Source organism: Phyllobates terribilis, unplaced genomic scaffold (assembly GCF_046119375.1).
Source record: "Phyllobates terribilis strain yellow unplaced genomic scaffold, ASM4611937v1 Scaffold_9__5_contigs__length_417890890, whole genome shotgun sequence".
In the NCBI taxonomy this organism is placed as follows: domain Eukaryota; kingdom Metazoa; phylum Chordata; class Amphibia; order Anura; family Dendrobatidae; genus Phyllobates; species Phyllobates terribilis.
This window is the reverse complement of record NW_027362769.1, coordinates 120,342,854-120,357,872: the sequence shown is the minus strand read 5'-3', so window position 1 is coordinate 120,357,872 and position 15,019 is coordinate 120,342,854. Positions and strand designations below refer to the sequence as shown.

The 15,019-nt window shown below is 44.7% G+C and overlaps 1 protein-coding gene across 4 annotated transcripts in view; it reads left to right on the top strand.

Annotated features, from left to right (window-relative positions):
* Positions 1–15,019, top strand: part of XIRP2 (xin actin binding repeat containing 2) — a 238,766-nt gene that overhangs the window by 96,913 nt on the left and 126,834 nt on the right. Inside the window, exon 2 of one of the 4 annotated variants that reach the window (XM_073647016.1) lies at positions 10,486–10,715. The exons of the other annotated variants lie outside the window; for them this stretch is intronic. The gene's annotated coding sequence lies outside the window, so the exon portion shown is untranslated. The remainder of the gene's footprint in view (positions 1–10,485; positions 10,716–15,019) is intronic. 4 annotated transcript variants of the gene reach the window in all.

The window sequence follows — 15,019 nt, the reverse complement described above, 5'->3', positions numbered from 1 at the left end:
TAAAGGGAACACTCAAATAACACATCCTAGATCGGAATGAATGAAATATTCTCATTGAATACTTTGTTCTGTACAAAGTTGAATGTGCTGACAACAAAATCACACAAAAATCATCAATGGAAATCAAATTTATTAACCAATGGAGGCCTGGATTTGGAGTCACCCGCAAAATTAAAGTGGAAAAACACACTACAGGCTGATCCAACTTTGATGTAATGTCCTTAAAACAAGTCAAAATGAGGCTCAGTATTGTGTGTGGCCTCCACATGCCTGTATGACCTCCCTACAACGCCTGGGCATGCTCCTGGTGAGGTTGCGGATGGTCTCCTGTGGGATCTCCTCCCAGACCTGGACTAAAGCATCCGCCAACTCCTGGACAGTCTGTGGTGTTGGTGGATAGAGCGAGACATGATGTCCCAGATGTGCTCAATCGGATTCAGGTCTGGGGAACGGGCGGGCCAGTCCATAGCTTCAATGCCTTCATCTTGCAGGAACTCCTGACACACTCCAGCCACATGAGGTCTGGCATTGTCCTGCATTAGGAGGAACCCAGGGCCAACTGCACCAACATATGGTCTCACAAGGGGTCTGAGGATCTCATCTCGGCAGTCAGGCTACCTCTGGCGAGCACACGGAGGGCTGTGCGGCCCTCCAAAGAAATGCCACCCCACACCATTACTGACCCACTGCCAAAACGGTCATGCTGAAGGATGTTGCAGGCAGCAGATCGCTCTCCACGGCGTCTCCAGACTCTGTCACGTCTGTCACATGTGCTCAGTGTGAACCTGCTTTCATCTGTGAAGAGCACAGGGCGCCAGTGGCGACTTTGCCAATCCTGGTGTTCTGTGGCAAATGCCAAGCGTTTTGCACGGTGTTGGGCTGTGAGCACAACCCCCATCTGTGGACGTCGGGCCCTCATACCACCCTCATGGAGTCGGTTTCTAACCATTTGTGCAGACACATGCACATTTGTGGCCTGCTGGAGGTCATTTTGCAGGGCTCTGGCAGTGCTCCTCCTATTCCTCCTATGCCCCCCTCCACGTCTCCTGGTGTACTGGCCTGTCTCCTGGTAGCGCCTCCAGCCTCTGGACACTACGCTGACAGACACAGCAAACCTTCTTGCCACAGCTCGCACTGATGTGCCATCCTGGATGAGCTGCACTACCTGAGCAACTTCTGTGGGTTGTAGAGTCCGTCTCATGCTACCACGAGTGTGAAAGCACAACCAACATTCAAAAGTGACCAAAACATCAGCCAGAAAGCATTGGTACTGAGATGTGGTCTGTGGTCCCCACCTGCAGAACCACTCCTTTATTGAGGTTGTCTTGATAATTGCCAATAATTTCCATCTATCCTCTATTCCATTTGCACATCAGCATGTGAAATTGATTGTCAATCAGTGTTGCTTCCTAAGTGGACAGTTTGATTTCACAGAAGTGTGATTTACTTGGAGTTACATTCTGTTGTTTAAGTGTTCCCTTTATTTTTTTGAGCAGTGTATATTAGAAAGGATCAGTAAATCTGAGTCACTATAAATTTGGATAATTCTTAAGGGCTCATGCAGATGTTCGTGGACCACAATAAACGGACTGGTATGACAGCATCATACAATTATATGAAGCTGTGACGCTCATATCGAGAGTCTCGCAGCCAGTCCATGCATTGCCGTCCATGCTCGGACTGTGTTACACGGACATCTGCATGAGCAGATTGTTTCACCACAGACAATAGCTTTTATTTGGATGAGGCTCCCATAACATCCAGCAGAAAGCATATTTTCGTCTGGGAAATCCAGGAACTTTCCAACAGTGGCCACTTCAGGTGATATGTAGCATTTTATGAAATCATAGCATCCAGGGGTTTGGACTTCACAAAAACAAATAGTCACAATGGGGTGCTAGTGTGTGAACAAGAATGATAGCAGAAAATTCTACACCCGGGGCGGACATACCACTGGTGGAAGCTCTGCAGCCGCACAGGGGCCCAAGAGGTAAAGGGCCAATATTATCTCCAAAACAGAAGAAATTGTACATTATGAGGAGCTATAGGACTGCAATGGTCCATATACTGTTCTTGCACAGGGGCCTTTTTCTATCTGTGTCCGCCAGTGATTTACACATACATTTTTTTGCCATTTATACTACTCACGTCCATCTCTTTCTGCAGTATTGAAGTGGCATCATTTATTCTACATACGTTTGTTCAGTGAGTATCTTAGTGAGTATCCCTTGCCATATGGGATCTTGTTTGCTGTTCTGCCGCTCACCCACTTGGATGATCTATGCATAGAATTGTTTGTGGCTGCCTATTGTGCATTGGGCGGTTTTAGCTTGTGCTGTGTTTGAGCAGTCAGTAGCAGGGAGGCCACATCTGTCCATGGCTGAAAATACTAGAATTTCAAAAGAACATGGTAGTAGATGGGTTCTAGTACAGATTTTGCATTAGGGCTTGAGAACTTCAAGCTTCACCTCTGAAAATGCCATTATGTTGTGTGTCTATTATAACTTGATGCAAACTTTGATGTTCACACTTAGGCTGGAGTCACATCTGAGAAAATCGGTCCAATTATGCTGATCAGAGTCTGATCAGAGTTTGATCAAAGTATGATCAGTGTGGGATCCATTTTTCTCGGATTTGGGGAATAAAAAAAAAAAAGTTTTTCCATCTTCCCTATTCTATGATTCCGTGAAAATCATACTGCACTTGGATGTCATCTGAATGCGATCCAATGTTTTGCACAGACCCATAGACTTGAATCGTTGAGTGCAAATCATGCAAGCTGTGATTTGATTTTTGCTGCGAGTAGTCTGAGGAAAAAATTCAGACATGTTCACAGCATCATTGAATAACATTGGTCCGAGTGCGATCCAACATTTTGCCAGGTCGCACTAGGACCAAAACTATGGTTGTCTGCACGAGCCCTAACAATGAGCTACCAATCAGCAATTAATGATGGCATCTCTGCTTTCCTGCATTGTAATTTCAGTAAATACATGTATGGTGCCTTTCCTATGTTATTTCTGAATCTTATAATGATGTCACATTGGGTCCAGTATTCATGGCAGGTGCCCAGGTTTCCAGCATTCGAGTGTCAGCTGAGGAAATTCGCACTCCTCTGGTCCAGCTCACATGGAGTACTAGTGCGGATACTGGATAAGGGTCCTGCACATCTTTTTACTTGCTGAGTGTAGAGGCAATCAGAATATCAATGTATTCATTCAAGAGACACTCTCGAATTGTTTTTGTTGATTACAAGTATCTACTGACACAGAAAGATCAGGAGAGCTTTAATATTAGTAAAATACAAAACTTTACGTAACTTTGTGCATCAGTTATGGCATCCATCCTCCATAGAGGGCAAATGGCAATGTGAAAAATACCTCTGGTGTCTTCTAGCAGCTGGAAGTTTGAAAGGAACCTGTTGTGTCCCCAAATTCTATTAACCTGTAAGCATAAGGTTAATATGCAGGTTAATAGTGTTACAATGTTGCCCGGCCGCCTTACAAAAAGTGCAGTTACTAGGAGAAAAATTAACTTTATACCTCCCATGAGGCTCTGGCTTTCAGTCATAAAGGAGCGGCTGTATGTTTTGAGCCACAGTCACCGCTCAAAGCATTGTGAGCAGCGGCTGTATGCACGCCCCAGCACTTTGACTGACAGCTGACTCTACACAGATGCGCTGAAGAGCAAGTTGTCAATCAAAGTGTCGGGTCGTGATTACAGCCGCCACACACTGTGTACTGAGCAGGGACTTGCCACACCAGCAGTATCTCAATGACTGAAAGTCATTGGTCCCCAGGGGAATAAAGTTCATTTTCTCCAAGTATCCAGGCTCTCGCTGCGGCAGCCAGACAGCATTGTAACGCTATTAACCTTCAGATTAACCCTATGTCTACAGGTTAATAGTGTTTGGTGACATGACAGGTTTTCTTTTCTGGATAGCACAGTATACGATTATTCTTGCCTGATAAAATCCTTGGAGTTTCAGCAGGGGCGGACACAGACTGTAGTGGGCCCCTGTGCAAGAAATTTTTGGGGGCCCCCCCCCCTGCGCTTCATAAGGCAACAAAGTTATGTAAACATAACCCCCCCATGTGCAGCTCTCATCCCCCCCATGTGCAGCTCACCCCCCCGAATGCATCTCTCATCCCCACCCCGTGCATCTCTCATCCCCCCCCGTGCATCTCTCACCCCCCCATGTGCATCTCTCACCCCCCCATGTGCGTCTCTCACCCCCCCATGTGCATCTCTCACCCCCCCCATGTGCATCTCTCACCCCCCCATGTGCATCTCTCACCCCCCCATGTGCATCTCTCATCCCCCCATGTGCATCTCTCATCCCCCCCATGTGCATCTCTCATCCCCCCCATGTGCATCTCTCATCCCCCCCATGTGCATCTCTCATCCCCCCCATGTGCATCTCTCACCCCCCCATGTGCATCTCTCACCCCCCCTCATGTGCATCTCTCACCCCCCCCACTCCTAGTTAATTAATTGTATTTAAGAAAAATAAAACTTGTTATACTTACCCCCATGCGATCCCTGCAGAATCCTGGCGCTCGTCCACGTCGCTGCCACCAGGCTCTCCTGACGTTCGGCCATGTGACGGTGCCACATACATAGCCAACAGCTTTTGTTTTGGCCAAAAGATTTTTAAAGCTGCCACTACGATAAGGTAGACTCTTCTGGCCGGGCCCTACTCTAACCTATTAAAATTTTCTTAAAATATCCAATACTCTTTTTAGATATATTTTTATTTAGTTTTCTTTAAGGGAATGTGTCATATACATTTTTTTTTTAAATGACCAATAATACCACATACAGGGAATACCGCCACACCATCACCAGACCACATATTACCACAACATAGTGACCGAATAATACCACACAGAAGGGAGAAAAACTGCCACACCATGACCAGACCACATATTACCACCACATTACTAATATTACCATAAGTGTCATTATACACAGGAGCTCTATACATGGTATGTATAATGTAAGTGTCCAGGTAATCTAGTGATCACCAGTGACATTATACACAGGAGCTCTGTATATAGTGTCAGTGTACAGGTAATACAGTGATCACCAGTGACATTATACACAGGAGCTCTGTATATAGTGTACAGGTAATACAGGGATCACCAGTGACATTATACACAGGAGCTCTGTATATAGTGTACAGGTAATACATGGATCACCAGTGACATTATACACAGGAGCTCTGTATATATTGTCAGTGTACAGGTAATACAGTGATCACCAGTGACACTATACACAGGAGCTCTGTATATAGTGTACAGGTAATACAGGGATCACCAGTGACATTATACACAGGAGCTCTGTATATAGTGTACAGGTAATACATGGATCACCAGTGACATTATACACAGGAGCTCTGTATATATTGTCAGTGTACAGGTAATACAGTGATCACCAGTGACATTATACACAGGAGCTCTGTATATAGTGTCAGTGTACAGGTAATACAGTGATCACCAGTGACATTATACACAGGAGCTCTGTATATAGTGTACAGGTAATACAGGGATCACCAGTGACATTATACACAGGAGCTCTGTATATAGTGTACAGGTAATACAGGGATCACCAGTGACATTATACACAGGAGCTCTGTATATATTGTCAGTGTACAGGTAATACAGTGATCACCAGTGACATTATACACAGGAGCTCTGTATATAGTGTCAGTGTACAGGTAATACAGTGATCACCAGTGACATTATACACAGGAGCTCTGTATATAGTGTACAGGTAATACAGTGATCACCAGTGACATTATACACAGGAGCCCGGTACATAGTATATAGTGTAAGTGTACATGTAATGCACTGACTCACTGGTGACGTCTCTAGGTGAAGTCCTTCAGCTACGCTTTCCTCCTTCATCCAGCACAGACCGCCATCACGTCTTCCAGCCAGGACTCGTCTCTGCATAAAATAACACAGTTATCTAGAGCACATTCCCCAACTTCTACATTACGCAGCTGAATACAGACGTGCATCCACCATCAATATATGGTTAGTTATTATGCAACCTACCATTCCAAATATAAATTGTAATCCACCACGGTGCCCCCATTAACTGTAAATAGGCACTTAATATATAATTTAATTAGAACCTCTACTCTATACTTCCTGCTCCCCGCATTCATTATTTACATGCACCCCCTGCCCCAATTCATTATATCATGTCCGTGCTCTCCCCACCCCATCGTCATTTATCATTCATTATGTGCAGCTCATTATCCCCCTACTCCTAATTCCCCCATGTGCAGCTCATTTTCTCCCAATTCCCCCATGTGCAGCTCTCACCCCCCATGAGCAGCTCTCACCACCCCCCCATGTGCACATCTCTCATCCCCCTCCCCCACATGTGCCCCTCTCTCACCCCCCTCCCCCACATGTGCCCCTCTCTCATCCCCCTCCCCCACATGTGCCCCTCTCTCATCCCCCTCCCCCACATTTGCCCCTCTCTCATCCCCCCCATGTGCATCGCTCATCCCCCCCATGTGCATCTCTCATCCCCCCCACATGTGCACATCTCTCATCCCCCTCCCCCACATGTGCACCTCTCTCATCCCCCGCCATGTGCATCTCTTATCTCCCCCCCATGTGCATCTCTTATCTCCTTCCATGTGCATCTCTTATCTCCCCCCCATGTGCATCTCTTATCCCCCCCCACATGTGCACCTCTCTCATCCCCCCCACCCCATGTGCATCTTTTATCATCTCCCCCCCCACGTGCACCTCTCTCATCCCCCTCCCCCCACGTGCACCTCTCTCATCCCCCTCCCCCCACATGTGCACCTCTCTCATCCCCCCCACCCCATGTGCATCTTTTATCATCTCCCCCCACCCCATGTGCATCTTTTATCATCCCCCCCCCATGTGCATCTCTTATCTCACACACACACACACACACACACACACACACCTCCCATTCCCCCCACTCCTAGTAAATTGTATTTTGAAAAAAACAAAACTTGTTATACTTACCCCCATGCGATCCCTGCAGAATCCTGGCGCTCGTCCAAATCGCTGACACTAGGTTCTCCTGACTTCCGGCCATGTGACGGCGCCGTCACATGACCGGAAATCAGGGGAATCATGAAGGCGCTGCCGCAGGAGCGCAGCGCAGCGCTGAGATGTCCCGGACCCGGCGCTTAGCATGGGGCCGGGGGCCCCATGAGGAGAGAGACTCATAAGAGGGGGCCCCCAACGGGGCTCCAAGGGGGCCCCTACCGGCTGGGCCCCACACTGGAGTCAGGGCAGACATGCCCTGATGGCGGCCCTGTTGGAGGCTGGAGGGGCCCCCTCTCCCTCGGGGCCCCCGTTCAATGAACCGGCTGCACGGGCGGTAGTTCCGCCCCTGAGTTTCAGGCTTTCAGTAGCTTTACAGCTGTGATGGAGAACAGGTGGCATAGCCGATGCCTGGGCTAGAGCACATCCCATCTTCCATTCTCTTGCATCTCTTTTCTTTTTTTAAAGCTTCAATCTTTATGCCAGCTTTTTAGTATATCAAGGGTACAGAACATTTTTGAAATTTCCCTGCTGATAATAGTAGCAGAAATATTGATATTCACAGAAGGAAAAAGTGTAGTTTCCAAGAAATTACCATTTGCAGCTATATAAATGCATGAATAGTTTTTGCTATACAGCACATTATACTAATGGTATCTCTCAAGTCTGGCAAAGAAGAGTTGACATTTTGATTCTAAGGTGCAGAACTTGCCCCCTTCTACCCAATTACAGTAACTAGATACACAGTTTCATTGTATTGTAGCACAAAACTTAGGTGCAAGAAAATCAATTAAAAGCCTACAGTAAATCCGAATATTTTCATTTTTTTTTATAAATAAAGTTGAATTCTGGAAAGATAGAAAAGAATATGGGGTCAACAAAAGTTATGTCTTGGTCTGGCTATTATCAAAATGAAAGACTTACGGTTTCATCACTGACTATGGACCAGGGACGCTGTGAGTCACAGCAAAGCCGCCCTATGGGATCTAGAGTGTGCTGGACTGTCGGCTTTGTGAGTGACAGTCCAGTCATACAATCTGATCCTTGGGCGTGCTGGGCTGTCAGCATTTTGATTGACAGCCCTGCTGTTTAATCTGGTCCAGTGTGCAGGAGTTTCACAAGGTGTTGCCCGTCCTCTAATGATTTGCAAGGTATTTAGCTGGTTAGCTGTAAGTGGCAGGTTGTCAGTTGTACAAACATGGTCAAAATTGTTGGTACCCCTCGTTTAATGAAAGAAAAACCCACAATGGTCACAGAAATAACTTGAATCTGACAAAAGTAATAGTAAATTAAAAATCTATGAAAATGAACAAATGAAAGTTAGACATTGCTTTTCAACCTTGCTTCCATAGAATTAAAAAAAAAATTAAACTCATGAAATTGGTCTGAACAGAAATGATGGTACCCCTGAAAATAATGTGACAAAAGGGACGTGTTAAATCAAGTTGTGTCCACTAATTAGCATCACCGGTGTCTACAATCTTGTAATCAGTCAGTGGGCCTGTATATAGGGCTACAGATACTCACTGTGCTGTATGGTGACATGGTGTGTACCACACTCAACATGGACCAGAGGAAGCAAAGGAAAGAGTTGTCTCAGGAGATTAGAAAGAAAATTATAGACAAGCATGTTAAAGGTAAAGGTTATAAGACCATCTCCAAGCAGCTTGATGTTCCTGTGACTACAGTTGCACATATTATTCAGAAATTTAAGATCCATGGGACTGTAGCCAACCTCCCTGGACGTGGCCACAGGAGGAAAATTGATGACAAATCAAAGAGACAGAAAATACGAATGGTAACAAAAGAGCCCAGGAAAACTTCTAAAGAGATTAAAGGTGAACTTCAAGCTCAAAGAACATCAGTGTCAAATCGCACCATCCGTCGTTGTTTGATCCAAAGTGGACTTCATGGGAGATGACCAAGGAGAACACCATTGTTGAAAAAAATCATAAAAAAGCCAGACTGGAATTTGCCAAACTACATGTTGACAAGCCACAAAGCTTCTGGAAGAATGTCCTATGGACAGATGAGACAAAAATGGAAGTATTTGGCAAGGCACATCAGCTCTATGTTCACAAATGGAAAAATCAAGCATATGAAGAAAAGAACACTGTCCCTACTGTGAAACATGGAGGAGACTCTGTTATATTCTGGAGCTGCTTTGCTGCATCGGGCACAGGGTGTCTTGAATCTGTGCAGGGTTCAATGAAATCTTAAGAGTATCAAGGGATTCTAGAGAGAAATGTGCTACCCAGTGTCAGAAAGCTTGGTCTCAGTCGCAGGTCATGGGTCTTACAACAGGATAATGACCCAAAACACACAGCTAAAAACACCCAAGAATGGCAAAGAGGAAAACATTGGACTATTCTGAAGTGGCCTTCTATGAGCCCTGACCTAAATCCTATTGAGCATCTTTGGAAAGAGCTGAAACATGCCGTCTGGAAAAGGCAACCTTCAAACACGAGACTACTGGAGCAGTTTGCTCATGACGAGTGGGCCAAAATATCTGTCAAGAGGCGCAGAAGTCTCATTGACAGTTACAGGAATCGTTTGATTGCAGTGATTGCCTCAAAAGGTTGTTCAACAAAATATTAAGTTAAGAGGGGCACCATCATTTCTGTCCAGGCTTATTTCATAAGTTTCATTTTTAAAAAAATTCTGTGGAAGAAGGGTTGAAAAGCAATGTCTGACTTTCATTTGTTCATTTTCATAGATTTTTAATTATTACTTTCGTCAGATTCAAGTTATTTCTGTGACCATTGTGGGTTTTTCTTTCATTAAACGAGGGGTACCAACAATTTTGACCATGTGTGTAGCTTTGTTTTTGTTAGGTGTGTATGCTTGCTATGTGTCTGATGTCTGATCTTGCTGATGACTTTGGATTTGTCATGACTATTCGTGTGGATTATCCCTTCTGCTTTGACGCTCTTTGACTTCAGGTATCTGGCCCTGGAGAAGGCCTCTGACTATTCATTTGTCTTACTTCCTTTTCTTGATGTACCCTCATGGCATTTGACCCTGGACTGTTACCGGACCACACCTTTGTCTTACCCTTCTGTACTATAAGCCCTCGTGGTATCTGACCTCGGACCTCTTGACTACCCTGTCTCACAGCTTGTCCGTGAGTAGTGACTCAACATCACAGAAAGATTTTACTTTTATAAAGTTGTTCTGTGGACAAAGAGTTCACTTTTCTCCATACAACAACCCATGAGGTTGTATTACACAGTTACACTACCGTATGTTCACCATCTAAGAAAAAACATCTGATTATGCTAATCAGACTCTGATCAGCGTGTGATCATAGTGTGATCCGATTTTCTCACATATAGAGAATTAAAAAAAAAAAAAGTTTCTCCATCTTCTCCATTCTTTCAGTCCGTGTAAATTGGACCCCTCTCGGATGTCATCTAAGTGCGGTGTGATTTCTGTTTTCAAGGACCCATAGTTCTGAATAGCCGAGTGTGATCCAATTATCGGAGGCAAATCGTGGATGCTGCTACTCGGACATGTGTACGGGCTCACTGAATAACATTGGTCCGAGTGCGATCCGAAGTATTGAAGAATTGCCCTTAGACTGAAACTACGGTCATCTGCACGAGCCCTTACACAGATTTTCTCCACTGGAAAGAATGACATTGTATGAACTTGGAAAAGTGTAGAAGTACAGTAAGTACTATAGAAGTCTACTGGTGCTTTATAATGACTTTGAAGACTGAGTCTTAATGTGGTAGTATAAAACAAAATATATTATTACATCTATGACAGTCTATGATGATATTGATATATTTGATATTGAAGGATGCCATGGTGATTTCTACTCCACTATTCAAGGTTAATCAAGAGCAAAGTTTTAAAAGTCTTGATGAGGAGTCATGCAGGAGTCAGATGCTCCTAATTCATTAAGTACTGTGTCCATTCTGTGACTCACTACAAATCTTACTCCAGTCAGTGACTGGAGTAAGATATGTACCATAAGAATCGGCACTGCTCATCATAGCTCTCCCCATAACCCTATTGTAGCTGGGCGAAAATTTTTGCGCCAAAATTTTGCCACTTTCCAAAGATTTTTTTATACCAGAAAAGCTGTGATTAAATAGGGCCCTATCTCCCTTTCATTTTATTGGAGGTCTGTGGTCGTCAACCTTTATTCTTGAATGCTTCTACTTACCTATAAATAAGGTTAAAAAGGATCTGTACTTGCTCAAGAAAATGAAGTTAAATAACTTTCAAAAATCGATGGGCTCCCCTGATTCTGCCTCAGCTTTCCATTTTGCGCTACGTCGCTGCATTGTAAAAATATTCATATTTCTTTCTTTTGGAGCGCAACATGTGAGGTCTCTGCTTAGAGAACAACTGAATGTTTTGTCACAGTCTTCCCTGGGGGTGTGCACTTTAACGGCAATGTCTGAAACTAATAGACTGCTAGATTAGATGCTTAGGATTGATTGGCAGCATCTGGGATGAAGGGGTGAAAGCCAACGAGCCCAAGTACTAAGACTCAAAGGCTACATGCCCACAATGAGTTTTTGGTGAATTTTTTACACTGCACATTTAAAAAAAAAACACAAGTGACCTATTTTACTTAATGGATGCATCAATTATGCAGAAAAATCTGTAACATCAAAAGCTCCTCATAGAAATGTAGCCTAAGGGAAACACCCAGTTGAACTATAAGTAGAGATTTCAAATACTGAGCTCCAAAAGCAACAAATGTGAATATCTCTACAATGGGGTGATGAAGCGCAAAACAGAAAACTGCTGCAGAATTTGGGGAGCTTAGTAATTTTTACAAAGTATTTATCTCCATTTTCTTGAGCAAGTGATATCCTCTTTAAGGACCTTTCATATTTCTCCACTTGCACTGAAAGTTAGATTGATCACTGTTATAGCAAATGTTAAAGCATATTTGCCAACTTTTAAGGATGACTTTCTGGGGATAGATTGAATTATTTTTCTTACAACCATTCACCATTTCTTAAGACATGCCCCATCCTTTCCTCTCTCATATCCCTCAATGCTTCTCACACATCCCTGAATGTACATTTGGATTTAGATGTTCCATTTATTTATGAAGAATCTCATCATCATGCATAAGAAACCTTCTTGAAGTGCTCATTTCCAGTAGGGTTTGGCAGCACCCGGGAGACTTGCAATAGTCTTGGAGAGTTAGCAAATATATATCAAAGGTAGACCCACTATAGTGATTCTGGTGCCAAGAGTACAGTAATTTTCTTGAGTATTTTTCACTCCTGGAAATTAGGAACATATAGAGAGGAAAGATGTGCCTCATTGAATCTGCAGCAAAATCTGTAAGTGTAACATATGAATCTTGGCACAGAATCATCGATACAGATTTCACAGTGATTTTCACCCCTGTTTATTGAAAGAGTGAAATCTGATATGACAATCCTCAGAAATGGATTTTGTATAAATTTAGGAGACAAGGTGACCCAAAACATCAGTTCTGGCATTTTTACTTTACATTTTATTTTACTATGATGGGAAGACTTGACCGTGCAATTTTTTGATCTCTTATATAATGCACTGCAATACGTCTCAGCCTCTGCCTAAAATGATTACAAAAGACTCGGAATCTTGGGGCTGTTATTGAGCCATTGTTGCCATCTATATCTATAGGCTCCCTGATCTTGCATTGCAGGGAGGCCAATGGGGTGACAGAGGGAGCCCCCTCTCTGTCTAAATCAGCAGCAATTGATGGAAATGAAGATATCTCTGGCCATTTAACTGCTAAATGCCACACTCAATAGAAACAACAGTATACAAGAGGTTAATTTACCAAATTTTGTACAATGATTCACATAGATAGGAAACATCTTTTTCCTTTCCGAGAAACTCAATTTCATTGATCTAAAAACACATTTTTCTATGTATGTTATCTGTTATGAAATGGCATTGGAAAGATCGATCCTAAAGAAATCTCCACAATATTAATTATTAACATGGAAAAAATAAAGTTAATTTGTCATACTCTATGACAACCAACAGAGGTGTCCGCTTAAAGTTCACGCTGACGAAGACCAGAAAACGGTGTGAAATAAGTCACTATGTGAGTTTGTTTACTGAGATTTATGATTTCTAAATGACAGAGTTTTTATTGGTATAGATACAGAAGGATTAAAGGAACAAAAAGCAACGTGTGAGATTACAAAAAGAGGTTAACAGTTCTTGTAATAACAGCACACAGCTGAGATTTAAGTTGAAATGTTAGACAGTCAGGGTGGGAATTTTATTGTTTCTAATTTGAAGTTGTGAAAAATGCATTGAACTTAACAAAGGTTTCTGTGGCTGGGTCTCTAATATCCTCTGTGCTGCTGTGACTGTCTCTCCTGACATCCTCTGTGCTATTGTGGCTGGCTCTCCTGACATCCTCTGTGCTGCTGTGGCGGTTTCTCCTGCCATCCTCTGCGCTGCTGTGGCTGGCTCTTTTGACATTCTGTGAGCTGCTGTGGCTGGCTCTCCTGACATCCTCTGTGTTGATATGGCTGGCTCTCCTGACATCCTCTGTGCTGCTGTGGCTGGCTCTCCTGACATCCTGTGAGCTTCTGTGGCTGGCTTACCTGACATCCTCTGTGTTGATATGGCTGGCTCTCCTGACATCCTCTGTGCTGCTGTGGCTGGCTCTCCTGACATCCTGTGAGCTTCTGTGGCTGGCTTTCCTGACATCCTCTGTGCTGCTGTGGCTGGTTCTCCTGACATCCTGTGAGTGGCTGTGACTGGCTCTTTTGAAATCCTCTGTGCTGCTGTGGCTGGCTCTCCTGACATCCTCTGTGCTGCTGTTGCTTTTTCTCCTGACATCCTCTGCACTGCTGTGGCTGCCTCTTCTGACATCCTCTATGCTGCTGTGGCTGGCTCTCCAGACATTCTCAGTGCTGCAGTGACTGGCTCTCCTCAAATCCTCTGTGCTTCTGAGGCTGGCTCTCCTGACCTCTTCTGTATTGCTGTGGCTGGCTCTCCTGACATCTTCTGTATTGCTGTGGCTGGCTCTCCTGACATCTTCTGTACTGCTGTGGCTGGCTCTCCTGACATCCTTTGCTGCTGTGGCTGGCTCTCCTGACATCTTCTGTACTGCTGTGGCTGGCTCTCCTGATATCTTCTGTACTGCTGTGACTGTCTCTCCTGACATCTTCTGTACTGCTGTGGCTGGCTCTCCTGACATCTTCTGTACTGCTGTGGTTGGCTCTCCTGACATCTTCTGTACTGCTGTGGCTGGCTCTCCTGACATCTTCTGTATTGCTGTGGCTGGCTCTCCTGACATCTTCTGTACTGCTGTGGCTGGCTCTCCTGACATCTTCTGTATTGCTGTGGCTGGCTCTCCTGACATCTTCTGTACTGCTGTGGCTGGCTCTCCTGACATCTTCTGTACTGCTGTGGCTGGCTCTCCTGACATCTTCTGTACTGCTGTGGCTGGCTCTCCTGACATCTTCTGTACTGCTGTGGCTGGCTCTCCTGATATCTTCTGTACTGCTGTGGCTGGCTCTCCTGATATCTTCTGTACTGCTGTGGCTGGCTCTCCTGATATCTTCTGTACTGCTGTGGCTGCCTCTCCTGACATCCTTTGCTGCTGTGGCTGCCTCTCCTGACATCCTTTGCTGCTGTGGCTGCCTCTCCTGACATCCTTTGCTGCTGTGGCTGCCTCTCCTGACATTCTCACTGCTGCTGTGGTTGGCTCTCCTGACATCTTCTGTACTGCTGTGGTTGGCTCTCCTGACATCTTCTGTACTGCTGTGGCTGGCTCTCCTGACATCTTCTGTACTGCTGTGGCTGGCTCTCCTGATATCTTCTGTACTGCTGTGGCTGGCTCTCCTGACATCTTCTGTACTGCTGTGACTGTCTCTCCTGACATCTTCTGTACTGCTGTGGCTGGCTCTCCTGACATCTTCTGTACTGCTGTGGTTGGCTCTCCTGACATCTTCTGTACTGCTGTGGTTGGCTCTCCTGACATCTTCTGT